The sequence below is a fragment of the Pollicipes pollicipes genome, unplaced genomic scaffold (assembly GCF_011947565.3).
Source record: "Pollicipes pollicipes isolate AB1234 unplaced genomic scaffold, Ppol_2.1 Scaffold_4295;HRSCAF=5057_pilon_pilon_pilon, whole genome shotgun sequence".
Classification (NCBI taxonomy): Eukaryota; Metazoa; Arthropoda; class Thecostraca; order Pollicipedomorpha; family Pollicipedidae; genus Pollicipes; species Pollicipes pollicipes.
Window position 1 is genome coordinate 26490445 of NW_023596461.1, and position 13535 is coordinate 26503979.

Consider the following 13535-nt stretch of genomic DNA (forward strand, 5'->3'; position numbering starts at 1 on the left):
CGCTGGTATTTAGTTATCGCTCTCCAGTTTTGACGATGTCCGTGCTCGTCACCTCCGTTTGACGGAGGTGACTCTATCGTCGTCCCTATTGGACCTAATTTGATTTGTGATTTATTATCGCTTCTGTTTGATCCGATGGTAAATGCAAGGAAAAATCAGGCGGCAAAATCGATATCACTGACAAAACTCATGATGCCATCATAAACCGGCCAAAGGTAAAGTTGTGCTATGTTTTTGACAAGCTGATCTTGGCCTGTCCTTTACAGGGCAGAAAACATGTTCAGGTGTAGTCACTCAATCGGCCTCGCTGTTCTTTCAAAATAGCAAAATTCCGTCAGTAATTCGCGGATCAATGAGGTGTTTAGCTCCGTGTGCGTAGCTGAAGCGATCAATGTCGTCATTGTACCATGACAGCGTAAGCAGTTACATCAGTTATCACACCAGTCAGTTATGGCAGTTAACATGTCACAACAATGCAACTCTACTCACAACGCGGGGAGCCTGGAGTCAATTTCGACCTGAAATTTCGAGAAAAAGTCTGCACGTGAACACGCACACACTTGATTCAACCATGAGGTCGGCTGGAAAACAGGCCTGTGATAGTGCCACTGACACGGGTCGTCTATTGCGAACAGCTGTAATTCGCTGTCTGCAGAACAATGAGTCCCGCGTAGTCCGCACACACGCATACAGGTGTGACGTAACGCCCGTTACTGCACTTTGCGGCGAATCATCCCGGATTGCCACCAATTTGAAATATCTGGTGAGAAGGGAACTGAAGTTAGCCAAATCAATTTCATTATTGCTCCGCTCAGTTTGGGTTCAAAACTCATTTTGAAGGGTTTATAGGAAGGCGAGTCTCCACGCTGCTCTACTTTCCTCATGATAGCTGCCTAATAAGACCCCTCTCTAAAGATGGCGTGCTAACGCACACCGTCTTCCTCTCGCCGCGAGCCGTCACGATGCGGACGGGGGAGGTCCTCTGACCTTCAGCGCGGGCACCGGAGGTGAACGGTCGGCGTGTCCTGCCCGCGGCACGCCTCGGGCGGGGGATCTGCTTAGCGGACATGCCCTTCGCATCGCAGAGGGGATGTAGCGTGCCCCAAGCAGCTTATTACGATGCAATCAGCGCTGTAAACACATACACTGTCATGCAGGTGCGCCCTCGGTGCAGGCATGCTCACTTGGCCGTCGCCCGGGCTAACTCCGGGAAAAAGTTCCTCGGACACGCCAGCGCTTTTTATCCAGCGCTGCAACGCAAGCAGCTGTATTTCGCCCGTATCTGCCGAGATCACAAGCGTAAGGTGTACACGAGGCTCATGGCTGTAATACGTGACGCGCTCGTCCCCGAGATCCGCACAGCTCGTGTTATTAAGCCGACTCAAATCCCAGTTGCGAAAGGGTCATCACGCGTTGTGCGGTAGATCTGCCTGATACGTACGTCATGTGCGGGGATGGACTTACGCTACCTCGCACCGACCGGCCGCTGAGTCGTTTTCATTGAAATCGATCCTAAACGATCGAAACTTCTCTTTTCACTTAAGCGCCAATCAGAGATAACAGAACAAGACCTCCGGGGACCCATCGCGGTAAAATCCGTCTGCAGGTTCTTGCCGCGCTCGTGAACACGCTCGGTAATATGCAGCGCTGCGCAGCATAGCATGGCCGCACCTTTGCCTGTACTTCCTAACGTTCACCGTTTCGGCCCTAGTCTAGCACCAGCGCTGGCTCGGTGTCCATTTCGGCCTTGGTTAAGTTATGCAGTCCTGTCATTTTGCCAGAATTACCGAGGCCAAGTGGGTTTTGATGTCGACCCTTATTTGAGTGACGTGTCTTGACGGGTGCTATCCGCTGCCCTCGCCCATTGTTGCGCAGATGCATAGACCGAGCTTGTGTTGAACTCAGCGCAATTAGGAGCGTTATGCAACAGTCCGTTTCACGTCTCGTTCTCAGGCTCGGGACCACAGAGTAAATCCGCCACGACTCAAGGAAGAAATCATAAAGAAACTGACCAACGCGGCGCGTTTTTGCTTCGCACGGTCCTCCTACGCGCTGCTCGGCCCCCATATGGCCAGTGCCATTCGGTATAATCCGCTCCTCTCGCTTCAGAATTCCAGAGTTGCGTCAGCCCCGCGCTGCGAGCCGGCCGGCATCTGCGCACCTCAGCTGGACGTGTCGTAGCCATGACCATTTTTGCAAGACTTAAGCTATGTTGACACTGTCTTCCCTCGAAAGGTAATGAGGTACAGATCACCTCAACGATGACGACAAAGGCGTCACCCGACACATCGCCTGGGCCGTCAGTGGGCGGACACCTCGATTCTCGACCGTCGTGGAGGAAATGGCCTGGAGTCGTCCCCACCGCGGACGGCTGACCGCTGGCGAACGCTGCCTGAAGACGGGAGCGACTGGTGGCATGGCAGCACTGCTCACTAACCTCTCGAGACGGGAGCACCTGGTGCCACGGCAGCATTGCCCACTAACCTCTCGAGACGGGAGCACCTGGTGCCACGGCAGCACTGCCCACTAACCTCTCGAGACGGGAGCACCTGGTGCCACGACAGCACTGTCCACTAACCCTTTGAGACGGGAGCACCTGGTGCCACGACAGCACTGTCCACTAACCCTTTGAGACGGGAGCACCTGGTGGCACGGCAGCACTGTCCACTAACCCTCTCGAGACGGGAGCACCTGGTGCCACGACAGCACTGCCCACTAACCTCTCGAGACGGGAGCGCCTGGCGCTACGACAGCACTGTCCACCAACCTTTGGTGTAGAGGGGGTTTGTGTTTACCAACAAAATGTGTCACGGTCAAGTAGTTGTGTAAAAAGCTGCAGCTAATCCTGAGGATCGGTCTGTGTATTTCCTTTTAATGGGAGTTGACTTTCCGCGTCGCGACAATTCTGATATTTTGCGTTCAACATGATCCCTATAGGACGATAGAGCACGGCAGTGATATCTTTTTTTAATTGGTTCAAGTGGTACTTTCAGCCGTAACCGTGTTCCAGTTGATAGAAGAAGTGTTTGCAGTTGTATCAAGGCTTTAATTCGTAGTATATGTGCTTTCAGTCGAAGCAGGGTTTTAGTTCCCATGGTAGAAATGTTTTCAGTTATAACAGCATTTTAGCTAGTAGCGTCACGACCGAAGAAAATGTTTAAGGGGTATCATTTCAGTTGTCATTTATTTGCTGAAGTCGAAGTACTCATCCATAATGTTATTTTTCTCCTCATTCTGACCAAACATAAAAAACATTCCAGGTGACCTTAATTCTTCGCAACTACATATTCCAGCGAGAGGACCAGGTGATCCTGGAGACGGACAGGACCGCTTGCACGGACCGGACGGGACCCGACCGGACCGGCCGGCCGAAACTACCGAGTCGGGAGCGAGTTATTTGGTCGGCGCCGAGCCGCACGCCGTCGCGGCCTCTGCGCCCCTCGCGGTTGCACGACCTTTGCGGTGGTGGACGGCCTTCCCGGTGGGCCGGGCTGGTGCCCCTCCCCCCCCCCCCCCCACCGGGGTGGCGGAGGCCGGCCGGTCGGCGATGCCGTGATGATTGCGGCTGTCGCGTCAGGACCGCGACAAAGCTGTCGCCGCAGATATGCCGCTGCATAGCCGGCTAAGCCGGACCGCGGAGGCGTGACGACCGTAGCTGACCTGAGGGGGGGGGGAGGGGGCCCGGAGCTGACCATTTTGGGACGCGGCGAGAAAGGGGGACATTGGCGAATCATGCGGTGCATCCACGCCGAAATGCGCCTGATGGCGTCGCAGGTAGTTTTATGGTCTGAAGGAAAACAATAGCTCCAATTGTTGCATTCTAAACCGGGAATACGATGTCGGCATAACGGCCAGACAAATCTGACCCATGGAGCCGGACTCACTGAGAGAGCCGTGATCGAATATTTCAGCTGCGCCGTGACGAGATTTTAATCGTAGTGTTCCTGCAAACCACCAACTGACCCATCTCACTAAATGTAGCCCATGGCATAGCACTGTTCACAGAGGATCTATGTTCTGACATCTGCAATTGGGCGCCAGTGTAAACTCCCAGTGCCAGTGAGGTGGCGGAATTCGATCCAATCGCATCGCTATGCACTTATCACTTGCAGACAGACGTGGATTTATGAGTCGATGAGGGCTAACGCACCCCGCTGCAGTTATTTGCTTTTACACTAGTCCGGTGCAGGGCTCTAATCTCCAAAATTACAGAGCGGACTGCAAGCAGACAAGTTGCAAGTTATCGGGTAATATCTAGGTGACTTGGTGTGCTAATAAGCGGTTTCTTAGAGAAGCCGATGCACAAAACGGATAGAAAAGTCGATAATTTACACCAACTCGGTGATCCAAGTATAAGCTGGTTAGGTACAAGGACAAAGGCAGCTTGCAACCAGGAACAGGAACAAAGTTCGCTATCACTAATGATTTGGCTTACCTGGAAGTCATAAATGATTGGAAGTAAATATATCTCTCATCTTTATGGGCGCCTAGTGATGATTATGCTGTAGGAACAGACACCCATGGCGCCCAGATTATAGCCTCAGGCGCATCTCAGTTTTGCAACCCTCTGTCTTAAGCAACATTTCTGGAAGTAGCGGAGGACACGGCGCAGATGTTATGACAGGCATCCTGTTATCATGTTTAAAGTCCGTGAGGCAGCCCGGTGTTGGCAGCTTCGTCACTGCACACTGACCATACACATGCTGCACCAATTGAACTTCCCGGATCGGCTTGGAGTTCACAAAACTGCTCTATGAGCCATATGACAATGGTTGAAACCCGGACCTCCGGTGAGTTCATGATCTGAATCTGTATCGCAGTTAAGGGCAGCTTTGGACGCGGTGTCCGCTCATATTTAGTAAAGTGAGCTGGCAGGTCCCGGCGTCGAGACAGTCCGCAATAACAGCGGGTCTGAGCACTGCAGCCATCTGAGCTTCACATTTTGAATGGTGTCTTTGCATTTTGAATGGTGTAATAAATCAAACTAATGCTGATAATTCTGATGGTGCCAGCGGGTGGTGAGAACAGCAGAACCACAGTTTGGGATAATACTTGTTAATCCTCTATACCGCTGTACAAATCCACGTATCTCATGCGTTAAGTGCTGCGTTTCTCTGGTAAATGTCAACCGATCAGCGACGTTCAATACATGACATTCGATTGGAGACGCTCCCGGGGCGTTGCTTTTGATGCCAGTATGGATTAAGCGCGCGCTTGGTTCTAGTGTAAACTGGATCCAACACTTAATAGCGCTACTTATATATATATATATATATATATATATATATATATATATATATATGTATGTATGTATATGTATATGCACGTTGAGGAATATCGGAGCTGTGCTGTGTTGAAACAGGCCCGGGATTCTCCGGATGACCTCTAGGTCTCCGCGCTCACATGTGCGTACATCGTAAGGGGCGGCTGAGCTTAGGCTGATTTTCCGGCTGCACCTGTTCTGTGATTGCTTTCTAAAGCCCAGTGATGGTTTTTGGCTTGGCTTTGGAAACTGCTTCCTTCGAAGACTCACAGATGAAAACGCGGGAACTTGCTGAGTGCCAATTACTCACATCACAGAAACGCGCGAGCAGAAGCATCCCGAAACGTCTTGCATCACATTCTGGGACCAGTTTGGCCACGTGAGGCAGCGTGCCACCCAGCTGAAACCACTGCCCTTCCCATGCATTGTTTCTACTCAGGAGAAACCAAGTTTTTTAACACGCACCCGGGTGGCCGGCTAGATACCCTTCGCTCGGGTGGGGGTCAATTTGATCCCCCTGAGATCTCGGGAACAAGGGAAGCTAGGGACACCAAATTTACAGTGTGTTGAACTGCACGTGAACTCACTTAGATCAAACTTTCAGGTCCTAGGTCATGACCCTCAGGTCAAAAAAGTTCAAGCAATGTCCAGCTCCAGGTTGGTCTCTAAATTGACCCCAGAACCTAGGTAACCATTTCTAAGCAAAAGGTCACGTGCTCATTTGAGGCCAGTGGCCTTTTTGACTTTTTGAAGGTCAAGGTGACCAAAATCATACAAGACCGCTTTGAGTTTTGCATTTGACTAAGCGACAAAGATTACGCTGGCAGTATGTTCCTAAAACAAAATGTTGACTTGGGTCATTTTAGGTCGATGACCTTTTATGACCTTCAAGAGGTCCATGTAAGATGTATAATGCGGTTCATGCTACAAATAAATTCGAAAGCAACACCAGAAACCATCCCATACAGCAAGCCCTGGAGTAACAAAATAGTTTGATTTTGACCTTGGCGTGACCTTCATACCTAACCTTAGGTCAACGTGGTTTGCTCATTCAACTGTTGTGTTTCCTAAGAAAGCATCTTAGAGATGTATGGTTTCGTCTAACTCTCCGTTGTTGGATCAGATTGAAGAATTCCCTTGAAATTGCCTCCGCTGAAACCATGGCCTGACTTCGACCTACCATAAGTCAGCGACCTTACAAGGTACATCTAAATGTGTAACACCGAACGATCCGCTATTCAATTGACTACAGCTATGCAAAATTTGGTGCGGCTACGCCGCGCCGTTCAGAAACCATTCTAGAAAAACCTTCGGGGGGGGGGGGCTATTTGACCCTCCACCCGACCGCGTGTTAAAAGAAACTCAGTCCATCTGTTGTTATAATTCCCCTTCCATCATTGAATGCACATCAAAACATGGAATGAACTTGTACCTGCGTGACATGTATAGGACCTCCATGAGCGATGGGCTCACTGTACCGGTATATGCTGGTACACTGATGTAAACCAGGTATTTCAAGCGTTCTAAAACTTTTATATATTCCAAAAGCAAGTTAAACAGCCGTCAAAAAGGCCCTGTTTTCCTGTTGATTTTTTCTTTCACCGGCACGTTGTTCCCAACAAAAGTCTCTCTGTTCGAAATCGGCACGTGAGTGTTTCTACCACCATTCAAAAGAAAACCGCGGAATTCACGTGTTCCGACCGGCCCTACCCTTCACAGAACCAGCCATAGCGCTGCACACCGGGACCGTTATGGGGTGACTCGCTGTCATGGCTGCTGTGGCAACAGGCGCCAGTGGTCCTGCGGCAGGGCCCGGCGCATCCGCCCCGTCCCACGCCGCCTACCGCGACTGCAACGGCAGGGCGGACGCTGCGCTCACGCCGCCCGACCGCCCGTTTCCGTCGGCCGACGCCGCGGCGGCTGCGCCGCTTCCCCTGTCCGCCGCAGCGGCGCAGGTGGCGCAACTCCCGCGGCTTCCCCCGCCCGCCGCCCATGTCCGGCGTCCGCTGCCGCCAGGTCCCGTTCGCAACACGCGAGACTCGAGCACGGCCCGACGGAGACCGCAGCGCGTGGACGACGCCCCTGCCGGAGCGTTGCACAAAGGCTCGGAACATGACGCGCCGATTGCAGCTTGGGTTGTATGACGCTGGGATTCTTCAGGCCGCACGCGGCTGCGCGCTGCGGCTTGCCCCTCCCGCTGAGGAGGGAGGGGCGGGCCGTGCGGGGGTCACCATCAGGCGGCCGGGGCGCTGCTGCCAAGCTCATCGCCGCTGACTAACGCCGCCTGACTCACCGCTGCAGACGGGCCGTGACACACGTGTGCACGGCCGCCCGGGGTCGACACGCGGCGCAGCTGCACGGCCGCTCGTGGCCGCACGTGTACGTCGCGCCGTGGCTCGTTCGCCGGAGGAAGCAGCCCGCCGTGGGTCGCGCCAGACAGCCGGCGCGCCATAAAGCCTGGCGCCGGCGATCGTCTGCCGCACCCTCGGGGGCGGAGAGGTCGTACGACCCGGACATTCGCCGTGATAGAGCACCGCGGACCAGCCGTCGCGCGGCAGTTTGGGCCGGCTGCGCCCTTGGCGCGCCGGCGCCGGCACGTGTGCGCGGAACTCGCGCGCCGCCCGGGAAACACAGAATGTCAACGGCAGCACGGCCGGCGCCGACTCCGCCCATGGCCGCGCCACTGGGGCGATACGGCCAAGGCTGGCCTGCGTCCACAAACAGGCGCGCTCGGGGCGCCGCGACGGCCGGACGTACGACAAACGGCAGTCGGGTCTTTCCGCCGCGCTGGCGCTGCACGCCGAGAGGTCGCGGTTGGGCCGCTCCGACCGCCGGCGTTGACGGCGGCTGCGGGCCGCGCCAGGTCGGCGCCACGAGAGCGCGGCCTTCCTGGAAAGTGAGCCGCCACACGCTGCCCGCCACCGACTGGGAGCCATGTGTGAGGGGTGTGCGTGCCATGTGGCCGCCGTGATGCCGTGATGTAGGGGATTGGCGCACAGCTGGTCAGCCCGTGCGGCTAGCCCAGAGCCACGGACGGGCGGAGTGCTCAGGTCACGCACGCAAGACCCGATGATGCCGGCAGAGAGCACGCACACATATGTCTCGGTGCGGACGTTGGCAGTGCTGCAGACGGCAGGCGCGTGCCATTCAGCATTTTGTCCAGACGTGCCGACGACATCGCAGCTGAGCCTCTTTTTTGCGGAGTGATCTGCCTCGAGCCCTGATAACAGCATAGATGTGATGGGAAAGCCCCTCTCTAGCTGGACCTGTGCCCGGCGCGGAGCAGCGGCCCGGCTGCGTGGCACCCTCAGCCACGAGCGTCGCCTGCCAGCGCGGCCGGCCACCCGCCCGGAGGCCGTCCGTCTCGCTCGGCGGCCGCGTGGTACCGTTTCCATCAAGAGCCTTGTTCGGGCCGTGGAGCGTGTGTTCTGTGAAGAGGCGTTGCGCTGCTCTGACGTCGGTGACGCTTTTCAGCGCGCCGCTCTGACGTCGGCGACGGCTATCAGCGCCGCGCCACGCTGGAAGTCGCCTCCGATCGCGCAAGCAACAGGGCAAACTTCGCCGGAGCAGCGGCCCAAGGCGGAACTGCATCTCCTGCTTCTGGTCGCGCGCGTCCGGCGGCGCCCGGGGCAAACTGCGCCTAAGCAGCGGCCCAAGGCGGAACGCATCTTCCGCCTCTGCTCGCGCGCGTCCGGCGGCGCCCGGGGCAAACTGCGCCGGAGGAGCGGCCCAGGGCGGAACGCATCTTCTGCCTCTGCTCGCGCGCGTCCGGCGGCGCCCGGGGCAAACTGCGCCTAAGCAGCGGCCCAAGGCGGAACGCATCTTCCGCCTCTGCCCGCGCGCGTCCGGTGGCACCCGGGGCAAACTGCGCCTAAGCAACGGCCCGAGGCGGAACCGCACCGCCAGTCACGCCATGCATGCACAAACGGACAGCGGCGAGCAACAACCGCGCACGCCGCTCGCGTGCGCCACTCCGCACGTGCACCGTTCGCAACGGCGCCAACCTGCCGGCACCAGCCGGCATCTCACCGCATCCATCAGGCCAAACCGAGCAATATTCACATCCTGGAGGGCCGGCGCCACGAACGTGCCGATTGTATCGGGTCGGTAGCGGTCCAGCGGCGCGGAATGCCGCCAAGGCCGGTGTCCGCTCCGCAGCGCATGGACGCGACACAGCTGATCCCAAACACCGGCCTCTAGCTGACGCCGCGTCCCCAGCACCGGGCAAGGCGCTGCGTTGTCGGCGGCTGTGAGCCCTGTGAAACATGGCAGCGACAAGGTGGGTTTGAATGACGCCTGCAAAACACGGCGGGTTTGAATGAGGAAGGGAAAATGGCTTGCATGCAGTGGGATTACCGCACGGAAAGCTGTTGCTGAAAATGTAACCAATCGTATTTCGGACCATTTTGCAGATATAATGGTTGCAGGCGTGCCTCATCACGGGGTCGGTCGACTTCAACTTCCACACATGTGTTCATTTCGAACACATCTCGTGCTGGTGGGACAAGATGCCACTTCTGCCACGACCTGCAGAAGATGGCAGGACGTGACTGGCGTTGTCCAGAATCAAGACGCTTGCCAGTTCCGGGAGCAACTTCCGTCGTACGACGGAAGTTCCAGGTTCTGGTGACCTGTACCACAGTGAACTAGCGGAAATGGCTCGGCCACTGCGGCCATGATAATGCGGCCTACAGTGAACACGGCCGGGGAACGAGCTCCACCCTAGACACAGCCGGCTGTGGATCACAGGCCCACCCTCGACACCAACGACAGCGGACTGTGACTAATCTAAGACACTGCCGGCTGTGGACTGTGGCCCATCTCAGACACACGCCACTGTGGGCTGTGACCCATCCTAGACACTACCGGCTGAAGACCTCGCAAGCTACTGGGGCCCCGGGCTGTGACAGAACCCAGACAACACTGGGGACCAATACCCAATCTAGATACGATATCAGCTATGGATTGTAACCCACCATAAACGCTAACGGTTGGAAACTGTGATCCGACCCAAACAGTATACGTTGCCAGTTGTGAACCGAGACCGAAGCCGAACACCAATGGCTATGAACAGTTTCAGTCCTCGATGCTATCACCGGCAGTGGGGTATCCCTCCGTCCTTACAACTCATGCGCCAGAGGCGTCTACAATCAATTTCTATACTTTCTGATCCGACAATAGCTCTGAGCAAATCAAGCAAATGAAGCCAACCAGTCAAGCCATAGCTCAGGTCATGGTTAGCGACATGGCCGCCTTTTGCACTTCTGTTGCATCTGGAACGCTGTGTGCCTGGTTACCCACAAGTCGTTTTTCAGCAAACCTATCGTGAAAGAAAGGGGAATTACCCGCGGTCAGGGTAAGCTTAAACCACCGCGATCGCGCGAGACGCGGGGCAGCGATGGCATTCGCCGAGTGCCGCGGCTTGGACATTCCGAGCGAGTTCGTGGGATTGTGCATCTGCCCTCTGGCCGGCAGCGCAGTGCCCCCTCCCCTCCCTGCGCGTCGTGCCTTCCGCCCCGAGGTCGTCGCTTGGCTCGGAGGGTCGCGCCATTCCGCAGCCGTCAAGAGCCTTGTTTGAGCAGCGGACCATGTGTTCCGCGAAGCGGCGGCGCGCCGCGTCGGTGTCGGCTTGGCATTTGTTTGTGACGGCGCTTGTGTGACGTTTGGGACGATTTGCGTGACGGGCGGCCGCCCCCTCAGGGCGTCTCTTCACGCCCAGAGGCCGTCTGTTTGGCCCGTTGGACGTGCTCTGCCGGCTTCCGTGAAGCTCCGTGTTAGGCCGTGGACCGTGCGCTCTCCGCGGTGGCAGGACGGGCGCTCGTCGGCGTCGTGGCGGCGGTGGGAGCCCCAGCTCGCGTGCTCCCGGCGGAGCCCCGGGCTGAACTGCGACGAACCGCCGGCGCAGGAGCAACGGCCCATGTTGCAGGCGGAACCGCGCCGCCGGCCTGCCCGAACGGAATGCGTGCGAACCGAGACAGTGCGGGGCGTCGTGCTCAAGCTGCCGGCTAGCAGACACCGCGCATACATGCCTGACTGTCACGACAGTCCGACATGGTAACACCGGCAAACGCACTCACTGCACGCGACCAGCGATGGCCCGTGAATGTTGATAGCTTGCGTGCACGTTTCATGAAATACTCGACACGGAAGGTCTGGGGGCCGTTTGGTTGACAAATGAATCAGTGCATTGGCCAGTGAATAGTGGGCTCTAGCCAGGCTGCGCGGGTCTGTCGAGCCAGTCGCCGTCCGCTGCCTGTCCCAAAACACTTGCCTGGACGAACAAAGCGCGCGGTGATAGGTAAAATATCTATGCGTTACTTATAGTTAGGCACGGTTGTGAAACAATGTATTTTGTTGATCCTACCCGAGAACTTCACTACTTCTACACAAACAGTCCTTTAACGCGAGCAGACGTATTCTATCGACGCTACATAACAGATGTCCTTGGTCCGGCACAAGCACTCTATTAACCCTAAGCAAAGAGATGCCGCTGTTCCTGCAAAAACTTTCTAATGGTGCTGTACAATTTTTTAATCAGTCCCATTCAGCATGATACCAAAGCAGTCATAATGTGCCTTCGGTGAAAAGGCTCGACTGGCGGTATTATCTGCTGGCAAATAATGCTAGAAACAAAGCGTTTTTTAATCAGCTCACCTTTTCTGGGCTTCAGTTAAGAATAAGAAGAGGCAGCAGTCGTGTGCTGCTTAAAACAGGCATTATTTCTAGTGATCTCTACACCAGCTTGGCATGGTAGGAAGGACGATACCGACAGCTGATTATTGAGGACAAGCGTACAACTTAAATGCAGTCTTTCCGCGCGACATCACGCACTAACGCCACTATTCAGCATGGCTGCTGAGACGGGTTCCGTGGTCCCATCCGATGGCGTTGCGCCTACACGGCAGGGCAATGAGACAAAGCCAGATATGACCGCGCTTTAGCCTACATCGGGCGCAGTTTAGGGCGCTCCTCAGTTTCAATGACCTGTGATGGACACGCCAGAATGGCTTCCCGCGATGTCCTTAACGAATGAATGCAAACATCGTATTTTACCCGCGTCACATGGGAGTAGGACGCCAGACACATCACTCTCAATGCACTGTTATTATCCACATTGCTGTCCGCGAAGGCCGGCAAAGTGCCGCGTCCCGTCAGGCGTGCATGGAGCGCTGCAAGTGCGGCCGCCTGCATACTATGCCCTCTCTGTCGGCATGATTTAGCTCATCACCTCCGCCGCGGCGCCGGGGGCCTCCCGAGGGAGATAAGCACCGTGCGGCAGGTCGCCACCTCCTGATCCTGGAACCCGGAGGCCAGGTTCCCGCCGCCCCCGGCTGTGTTGAGGGGGCGTGGGCCGGGGGCCGGCGGCCACCTCAACACCAGACTCACTGCGCTGCTGAGGCTTGTGGGCTGCGCTTGATCGAAAGACCTGAGCTTGGGGACGTTCTTTCATTGTTTATGTCTGAGGAAAAGCGTTGCTTTGTGACGTTGACGAGAGCGCTTCCAAGCAAGCATGAATGCATGGTCTACATTGCGGTGACATGCTTAAGTCGTTTCAAAGAAGTGCTCCAGTAAGGCGTCATTATTTCTTAATAACCAATGAATCCGGGTAATCCGGTAGAGTTATTTGCACAAGGTCTTTGATGAGTGCATCATTCATAATAGACGCCCCTGCTGTTCTGCAATGATGAACACATGACTTTCACTGTCAGGCACCCATTTGTAAATACACTTGACAAAATGTAATCAGCAATTTTGCTACTATATTAGGCAGTCATCTTCAGCAATACAGCTTTATTAGTTGCGATGATGTTATCAGGATATGCTGACTGACAAGTCTGTAGTGTGAGCCTTTAATTATTTGATTGCAAGTATGTGGACCAACCAGGTGATAGTTTCAGCTGTCAGGCACTTACTTGTAAGTTGTAGACAATGATCTTCAACTAACGGTTGATGTTTATTGGTTGTAATGATGGCATGAGAACATGCTGTTTGACTTGGCTGTAGGGTGAACATAAATGTGTTAGTTATCCTGTGGGATAGTTTCCGCTGATTCAGACTCCGGCATTCACTTGTCAGCTGTGAGCAGTGATCTTCAACTGTCATTTGAGCTTTTTAGTTGCAGTGGTGGTATCAGGGCATACCGTTTGTCTTACTTGTCTGTGGTGTGTAACTTTTGCGCGCTGTGAGAGCATGAATATGTAGGCTATTCTGTACGACAGTTCCAACTTCCAGACGCTCACTTCTAAGTTGCAGGCAAATGGTCTATAACTAG